The following is a 9,642-nucleotide window of genomic DNA, read 5'->3' on the forward strand; positions in this document are numbered from 1 at the left end:
CGAGGGCTTGGTCTAGCTCAGTTGTGGTACACATGGGAAAGACACTGTGGAACCACTAATGGTGCCCTTAGTATCAGCGAACAGAAACCCACGGTGGCTTCCTCAGAAAGAGAAGAAACGAGCTGCCCTTTAAATTTGCTCAGCTTGCATTTCATTTATTCTGTAAAGAGCCAACAATGACACATTCGCTTTGGTTCCAATTTAATTATGCTGTTTGTGGTTTTAAATTTCATAGTGTCTGTTCTGTTTACCAGGGCTTATTGTAGGAGGCTGGCCAGTTCCTTTTCGATTCCCGGACGTCCATACTCTGGTGAATTATCCCGGAGTTGTATTTGCCCAATGACCCATTGTCAAGGCTGTTCATCCCTCAGTACTCCAACAAACATCTGGTATGAGGATATGATTTGGTTAAAAACAACAACAGCAGAAACCATAAACTAGGTAGCAGCTGGCTTGCAATTTCACTTTCATGTTTGTTAAGTGTCTTAGCTTGGTTTCCCCAGCACAGATGAGATAAAGACACTGGGGGTTATTTACTGAGTCATCCCAGAAGGTACGAATGAGGGCGAGGTGAGAGGGAGAGACGGTAGGGAAAGGGGGAGGAGTAATTTATCCCCTTGCTCCCACCCCTGACAGGTCGGGTTTCCCCTGGGGGTGTTACAGCCCCAGTATTTCCAGCTGCCTTGCATGCTGGCTGGACAAGCTGGCATGGTTTGGGCAACTGAGAAAGTCTCAGGCAGAGCTGCTGAGAGAAGCTGTCAGGAGCCCATGAGCTCAGATACATGGAGGATTACCTTCCTTGTAAAAATCTTGGTGTTAACGATGACTGCTGGGAAGTCATTGCAAAATTGGACGTTGGTTTAACAAGGGTACCCATCTAAGAAATGTCCACCCTGTCTGGGAGGAAAAGACAGAGATTCAGCAGAGAAGACCACTATAACCTTGCAAGTTACAGACTTTGGGGAGAAGTGTGGTCCAGGGATGAAGCTCAGAGCTCTGCTTGGCTGTGAATGCTGACTTGAACGCTTGCTCCCTGTGTGACACTGGGCCAGTTGCCTTACCTCTCCAGTTCTGTGTCTTCATCTATATAGTGTATAATGTTAGTCACTCAATCGTGTCCAACTCTTTGTGACTCCATGGACTATAGCCCACCAGGCTCCTCTGCCCATGGAATTCTCCAGGCAAGAACACTGGAGTGAATTGTCATTTCCTTCTACAGGAGATCGTCCCAACCAGGGATCAAACCCTGGTCTTCCACATTGCAAACAGATTCTTTACCATCTGAGCCCCCAGGGAAGCCCTTATCTAGAAACCATGTCCCTCAAAATGCCACTTCATTTTGGACACCCAAGGAGAGACCCTAGCCAGTAAGAAAGCTTCACTCCCTGACAAAGACCTAAGTGCAATTGTTTCTAATACAAACATTGCCTCTAAACAGCAGGCTTCCAATATGCACAGGAAGACAGAAGAAAAACATAATTCAGAGACTTTGCCAATCAACACAGATAACTGATTTTGGCACCATGGGGATAGATTCAATTTTCTGATTGCAAATTCAGGAATGGGGATATCCAATTCTCCAAGAAATAAGACCACTGTAAAAAAGAAGATGTCAGATAAAATCAACCTGCATGAAGTCCAAGAGGTGTGTTCTTTGTAGTTTCCAAGCTGATACTAGAGTATCCTCATGATACTCTAGAACACTAAAGTGGCTAAAAGAGAAGTAAAGTTCAGTCACGGCTTATTTACTAGCATGCCCACTCTCAAAGAATGTTCTCTTAGGGCTTTTTGCAATTGGCAAAGTCATGGTGATATTGGAGAGAGGGGCTGGACAATCTCTCAAAAGATGGTAACGCTGGATATTGTCCCTTTTCCCCAGGTTCTGGTTCTTAGCTTTAAAATCTAATTTACCATTTCAGATTGAACCCTGGGATATGACTATGCCTAGATTTTACCAACTTGTCGGATTTTTCCCAAGTTGGTCATTCAACTTCCTTGAAACTGACTTGTGTTACTCAAATTTATAAATGATAAAGATATAAAGGAGACTCAATTTCTGATACCAAAGTCAAAATATTAATCAAACATTGCTGATGTGTATGGAATTAGAAATTTATAAAGTAGAATGATTTCAAGAGAGACTTCATATGGACCAGGAAAAAAATCATCTTTATCTCCCAGTGGTTGATATCTCTGCAAATGACTTGAATCTCTGCTTCAGTTGGCTGTATTGGATTAGCATGAACAAATTGGTCTCTATTTTAATGTCCTGTTGTTAAGTTCTGGGCAGACCATCTTCTAATGCCTTTGCCCAAACAGGATATATTGATACGTTTCCAGTTTTCAGTTACGATCATTTTCTTTCCCTGATTTCTTTATATGACTCTCACAGAGGTTTTTTTGAACTTGGATACTGCCCAAGGGCTTCCCTAGTGGTCCAGATGGTAAAGAATCTGCCTGCAATGCAGGAGACCCAGGTTCAATCCCTGGGTTAGGAAGATCCCCTGGAGAAAGGAATAGCAACCCACTCCAGGATTCTTGCCTGGAGAAGTTCATGGACAGAGGAGCCTGGTATGCTACATTTCTTGAGGTCACAAAGAGGTAGACATGTCTAACACTTTCATCACCTTTTATTGCGCAAACTCTCTAGTCATGTATTTACTGGAAACCGCTTGATTTATTTTCACTGATCCCATTCAGGCCAGTTGGTCTACTTTCACTTTTAGAGGGGAACAAGTCGTTAGGATACCTCCCTTAAAGATTTTGAGACCATTGAAGACCATGCTTAAGTTTGGAAAGACTGGCCCTCAGAACAAGACAGTTGAAACTCCAGCAAAGTCATAAACCAAGAGGACTGTTCTGCTGCCGTTAGTATTCCTGGTATTCAGCATAGTGCCTAAAACGCAGTGGGCTTTCAGCACGCTGGATGCATCTTTACGCTGCTACCATCTTCATAGAACCCACAAAATTCCTTGCTCGCCTTTAGTCCCTCCTCTATAGTGAGTGCGCACTAGACTGCGGAAGCTCTGGGTAGCAATCAGCTTCCAAGTTCATTCTTGGTGTTGACAAAATTCATTTCTTGTGGTTGTACCATCAAGGTCTCCATTTCCTTGCTGGCTGTCAGCTGTGGGGTCACACACAGCTCCTAGTAGCTGCCTGCAGTTCTGAGACATGGACCCCTCCACCTTCAAGTCAGCAACAGCTTGTCCAAAGACCCTTCTTTGTGTTTTGATTCTCTGACTCTTCTGAGACCAACTGGGAAAAACCGTCTTCTTTTAAAGGGTCAGTACTACCTTGATAGTCACCCTTTGTGAAGTCAATTGTGCCACAGAGCATGACCTCATCTTGGGAGTCAATTCCATCATCATCACCATTCCAGGGGTTACGAGGGGATACGTACACTAGGAGGGAAGGAGCATCTTGGAATTCCACCTACCACAACATCCTGTGTGATTTGTTTCAGCAATAAGATGCTTTCAGCTGTTATTGATTAATGAGCTGGACTATATTATGCTAATTTCTGGATTTATCAGTGGTGGTAATGTACTTGGCTATCCTGAATTTGTATTTTACCACCAAATTCCAGCTATCACTAATGTATCTGTTTCCTTCTGAGGGCGATGGAGGAGATCCAGGCCAGTACATTAGCTATTAAAGCCAGAGTTGGGGGCTGGGCCTGAAAGAGCTAGAAACAGTGCAGGTCATACAACTCTTGGCAGCTAGTTGCCATGGAGAAGAGACCATGCAAAGTGAGAAGGGAGTACTGACATCCAACCAGGAAACAAGGATCTAAGTGCCAATTCTGCAGGGTCAAAAAAAGACCAAAATTTGAGATGAAGACCACAGACAGAAGCTTGGAAGATGGAAATGAATGGAATGATGAGATGGAATAGAAAAAGGATAGAAACCAATCACAGAGAAGGTCCTAGGTGATTGCTTCAAATAACCCCATGGTGTCTGTCCGTCTGGGAGACTCAAGGTGAAAACACATGTGCCCTTTGCCTTCTCATGAGGGAAAAGATCACCTGTAGACCAGACCTCTGAACGCATCAATAGAAGAGCATTTGAAGTTACCAAAGGACAAATTCCACAAAGACATTTGCTTCCACCCACTCTGGTCCTGTAAAGGCAGCCAGCTTTCTACTGCATCACATCGTGTCACAGACAGCACATTCCTGCATAATGTTACTGCCCTTCACCATAGAGGAGGTGGCCCAACTCTGCAAAGACTCCCGGTCTTCTGCGCTAAGCCCCATCCCCTTTGATTTTACTCCAGCAAGTCTGTTCTCGCCTCCATCATCATTCCCACCTTCTGCTGGGTTCAGTTCAGTTCAGTTCAGTTCAGTTGCTCAATCGTGTCCGACTCTTTGAGACCCCATGAATCACAGCATGCCAGGCCTCCCTGTCCATCACCAACTCCTGGAGTTCACTCAAACTCACATCCAGCGAGCCAGTGATGCCATCCAGCCATCTCATTCTCTGTCCTCCCCTTCTCCTCCTGCCCCCAATCCCTCCCAGCATCAAAGTCTTTTCCAGTGAGTCAACTCTTCGCATGAGGTGACCAAAGTATTGGAGCTTCAGCTTTAGCATCAGTCCTTCCAATGAACACCTAGGACTGATCTCCTTTAGAATGGACTGGTTGGATCTCCTTGCAGTTCAAGGGACTCTCAAGAGTCTTCTCCAGCACCACAGTTCAAAAGCATCAATTCTTCGGCGATCAGCTTTCTTCACAGTCCAACTCTCACATCCATACATGCACTGGAAAAACCATAGCCTTGACTAGACAGACCCTTGTTGGCAAAGTAATGTCTCTGCTTTTTAATATGCTATCTAGGTTGGTCATAACTTTCCTTCCAAGGAGTAAGTGTCTTTTAATTTCCTGGCTGCCATCACCATCTGCAGTGATTTTGGAGCCCCCAAAAATAAAGTCTGACACTGTTTCCACTGTTTCCCCATCTATTTCCCATGAAGTGATGGGACCAGATGCCATGATCTTTGTTTTCTGAATGTTGAGCTTCAAGCCAACCTTTTCACTCTCCTCTTTCACCTTCATCAAGAGGCTTTTTAGTTCCTCTTCACTTTCTGCCATAAGGGTGGTGTCATCTGCATATCTGAGGTTATTGCTATTTCTCCCAGCAATCTTGATTCCAGCTTGTGCTTCTTCCAGCCCAGCGTTCCTCATGATGTACTCTGCATAGAAGTTAAATAAGCAGGGTGACAATATACAGCCTTGACATACTCCTTTTCCTATTTGGAACCAGTCCATTGTTCCATGTCCAGTTCTAACTGTTGTTTCCTGACCTGCATACAGGTTTCTCAAGAGGCAGGTCAGGTGGTCTGGTACTCCCATCTCTTTCAGAATTTTCCAGTTTGTTGTGATCCACACAGTCAAAGGCTTTGGCATAGTCACTGAAGCAGAAATGGATGTTTTTCACTCTGCTGTAATGTCTCCTGCTTGACAAAAGTCGGCTCTTCACCTCCTCTCTTAGCTGTGGTCCTATCTGCTCCCTTTTGCAGCCAAACGCTGAGTTACTGCTACTTGCCGTCTTTCCTTCCTCTCCTCCAGTTCCCTTCTTATCTATCCACTCAGGCTTCCACACCACAACCCCACTGCAACTCCTCCTGCCAAGGTCAGCAGGGGCCTCCACGTTGCTAAATACAATGGTCAGTTCCCAGGCGTCTTTCGACTTCATGTCTCAGCAGCATTTGACACTGCAGGTCACTCCATCTTGACAGGCGTCCCTCACTTGCTTTCCAGAACTTCACACCGTCTTGTTTATTCCTTCCATGCTCCTAATTGGTCTGTTTGTCTTCTCCTTTGCTGGTTCCTCCTCTTCTCCAGACCTCTTCCTGTTCGGGAAGACCCAGGGCGTAGGCTTTGCCTCTGTCTCCTATTCATACTTTCGTTGATCTCATTGAGTATTGTGCTCCCACAAGCGTATTTCCAGAAATGTGACACAACAAATGGTTATTTGATGTCACTATTTGGATGTCTAATTAAGATTTTAAAATCAGCATAGGCAAACATGAACTCCTGATTGTAACCACAAAACCTATTCCCTCTCAGTCTTCCCATCCTATCAGATAATAGACTCCATTCTTCTTTCATTTCCTACAGTTGATTGTTTGAAAGTGAAAGTCACTCAGTCGTGTCAGACTCTTTGCGACCCCGTAGACTATCCAGTCCACGGACTTCTCTAGGCCAGAATATTGGAGTGGGTAGCCTTTCCCTTCTCCAGGGGATCTTTCCAACCCACGGATGGAATCCCGCATTGCAGGCAGATTCTTCACCAGTTGAGCCACAAGGGAAGCCCTATTGTTTGCAAATCTGATTGTTCAGCAAATATTTTTGGCTCTTTGCAAAAGATATTCAGATTCTTAACATCTTTCACCACCTTCAAGTGTTTCCTGGGGCAAACTTGCCCCAGAGCAGAATCACTGATTTAGGTACAGACAAGTGAATAAAAAGGGTGATTACAGATAATGATCAAGGAGATAAGCAAGTGATACGTAGTTGAAAGTGAAAGTGAAAATCGCTCAGTATTGTCCGACTCATTGTGACCCCATGAATTGTATAGTCCATTGAATTCTCCAGGCCAGAATACCGGAGTGAGTAGCCTTTCCCTTCTCCAGGGGATCTTCCCAACTCAGGGATCATACCCAGGTCTCCCGCATTGTGGGCAAATTCTTTACCATCTGAGTCACAAGGGAAGCCCAAGAATACTGGAGTGGGTAGTCTATCCCTTCTCCAGGGGATCTTCCTGACCCAGGGATCGAACCAGGATCTCCTGCATTTCAGGCGGATTCTTTACCAACCGAGCTATGAGGGAAGCCCAAGTGTAGGGTGGTCAAAGAAGGTTTCATTCAGAAGAGACCTGAATTCTAGAATGAATGAGCCACAGAGGGGGCAGGTGAAAGAAGAATAGTTGCAAGGACTCTGAGACAGGAGAAAGGCTGGTATGACGGAGGTGCTGAAAGAAGAACAGAGTGACTGTAGAATATTGACAAATAGGGCTGCAGGAGACCAGACCAGAGAGGCCTGAATCATACTCAGCTGGGCCTGTCCATCATGGCAGAAGACTGGGAATTTAAGCTGAGGGTGGGAGCAAGCCTAGGGCAATTTTAAGTTGAGGAAAGATATTATCTTATTTTAAAAATAAGGAGTTGAATTTGAAACCTTGGTGTGCAGATCAATTTTGTGTCTTTATGGATAGGCTGTGGTGCCCAGTGGTCTGGCCAGTCACTGGTCTGGATGTTGCTGGGAAGGTATTCTGTAGATGTGATTAACATGCACAAGGAGCCTGGTGGGCTACAGTCCATGGGGTCAGACATGACTGAGGATAGCACAGCAGCAGGCTTTCCTGCAGATTTAAGGCTCGCCAGTCCCCACATCTGCTGAAGTTAAATCGCTTTACGTATATGTCTTTGTATCTCTACGTCTCTGTCTCTGCCATCTCCACTTCTCCCCTCATCCCCACTCCAATCCTTGTCCCTATCCCCACCCTTATCTCTCCTATTGGTTACTGTTTATCTGATGATGGTAGTTTAGTCTCTAAGTCACGTCTGAATCTTGCAAACCCATGGACTGTAGCCTGCCAGGCTCCTCTGTCCATAGAGTTCTCCAGGCAAGAATACTGGAGTGGTATGCCATTTCCTTCTCCAGGGAATCTTCCCAACCAGGGATCAAACCTTGGTCTCCTCAACTGCTGGCTGATTCTTTACTGACTGAGCTACCAGGGAAGCCGGTTTTCTGATAAATCCTCAATAGGTAGGACTACAATGAAGTTGTGGCTGCTCATTCAATCTGATGACACCTTTGAAGACAAGGCTGGGGGTTTGTTAAGTCACCAAATTCCACTTGTTTCAGCAACTTGACAAGAAGCAGCTGACCCTGTGGGTTAGATTCTGGGAAGGCCTGGGGGACTGAATATTTGACGGCTAGAGGCAAGTAACTCAGACGTTCAGAGTTCATAGACTTTGTGAGACAGCCATGCCCCCTTGGGCCACGCCCCTCCTTCAGCCACTGTGCTGAAGTAGGATATTTCATATCAAGGCGGGTCTAACAGAAACCAACTTCCAGCCCCCAAAATGGTCCATGAGACAGACTGGCAAACTTCTAGCATCACAGACTCATGTGGCATCTAGTTATTTTAGAGGGTGGCTAGGCATAGTTTCAGAGAAGGCAATGGCACCCCACTCCAATACTCTTGCCTAGAAAATCCCAGGGATGGAGGAGCCTGGAAGGCTGCAGTCCATGGGGTCGCTAAGAGTTGGACACGACTGAGTGACTTCACTTTCACTTTTCACTTTCATGCATTGGAGAAGGAAATGGCAACCCACTCCAGTGTTCTTGCCTGGAGAATCCCAGGGACGGGGGAGCCTGGTGGGCTGCCGTCTATGGGGTCGCACAGAGTCGGACACAACTGAAGTGACTTAGCAGCAGCAGCAGCAGCAGGCATAGTTTGGGGCTTCCCCCATCTGACCCTGTCTTAATGGTAAAGAATCTGCCTGCTAAGCAGGAAATGCAGGTTCGATCCCTGGGTCAGGAAGACCCTCTGGAGGAGGAAATGACAACCCACTCCAGTATTCTTGTCTAGGAAATCCCATGGACAGAGGAGCCTGGTGGGCTAGAGTCCATGGGATCACATCAGACATGACTTAATGACTACACAGCAGCAGCAGCAGCACACACAGTTGATCCTTACACTGGGTCTGCATTCACTTTAGGTGTGTGATCAATTATTCACCCATTCAACATCTTCTTTAGTATCTGGTGTTTCTGGGGTTTTATTCTAGGTCCTCAAGGAGCAGAAAAAACAGGAGAGAAAGAGGCTCTGTCTTCACAGAGCTTCATCCTCGTGAAGGTGACAGGTAGAAAGAAACTGAAAAGACAGGCAAAATGATAGCAAGTTGTGGTGAGTGCTGTAAGGGAATCAAAAGAGAGCCTGGGACAGGGGTGTGCATAAAGAGTGATTTGGAAGGGTGTCTTCAATACATAAGCAGAGATCTAGAAAATAGGAAGGGACTGTCCACGTGAAGGGTTGAGGAAGCATTCCAAGCAGAGGAAGCAGCTATTAGAAAGTGTCTGAGGGAGGAAGCAGCTTGTCACAGGGAAGGGTCTTGTGGAAATAAACAAAGACCAACCAAAAGACAACAAGCAAAGGCCATTTATCCAGAGCTGGCCCTGGCAAGGAAGTCAGCCATGGTCACTCACATTTTGGCAGAGGCTCAAAGGCTATCAGTTATCCACGTGCCTTGGTTGCCTAGGTCTGACTGCTGCAGGATGATTGTTTATTTTCCTGGATCAGTTGTTAGAGAGAGTGGTTTGACCTCCCACCAGTCTGACTTGTAGATAGCAGGCTGGCTTCCGGGGCTGGTTATTGCAGGCTGTGGGTCAGAGCTCTATTTTTATGCACGGTCTGGCTGTTGACCATTTGTGTGTTCGGTTTCTCGGTCTGCAAGCATGAGTGTACGGGGGTATCTAGAATGAAAGAGAGGGGCTGTTGATGAGACTAGAGAGGTGGCAAGACCCAGATCACACAGAGCCTTGTAAACCCCCAGTAGGGGCTGGATTTCCTTCTGATGTGATGGAGAACCACTGAAGGGTTTTGAATAGAGCAGTGAGGTGACCAGATGGCTGTT

The 9,642-nt window shown here is 45.9% G+C and overlaps 1 long non-coding RNA gene across 1 annotated transcript; it reads right to left on the reverse strand.

Moving 5' to 3' along the window:
- Positions 1-216: 216 nt before the first annotated feature.
- LOC148774208 (uncharacterized) lies at positions 217-9,300 on the reverse strand. The gene is made up of 3 exons (XR_016036077.1): positions 9,215-9,300; positions 795-897; positions 217-386 (listed from the first exon to the last, which is right to left on the reverse strand). It is a non-coding gene; the product is annotated as an uncharacterized LOC148774208 (long non-coding RNA).
- Positions 9,301-9,642: the final 342 nt, after the last annotated feature.

This window comes from Moschus berezovskii, chromosome 23 (genome assembly GCF_049115385.1).
Source record: "Moschus berezovskii isolate FMDL1 chromosome 23, NW_MosBer_1.0, whole genome shotgun sequence".
Taxonomy (NCBI): Eukaryota; Metazoa; Chordata; class Mammalia; order Artiodactyla; family Moschidae; genus Moschus; species Moschus berezovskii.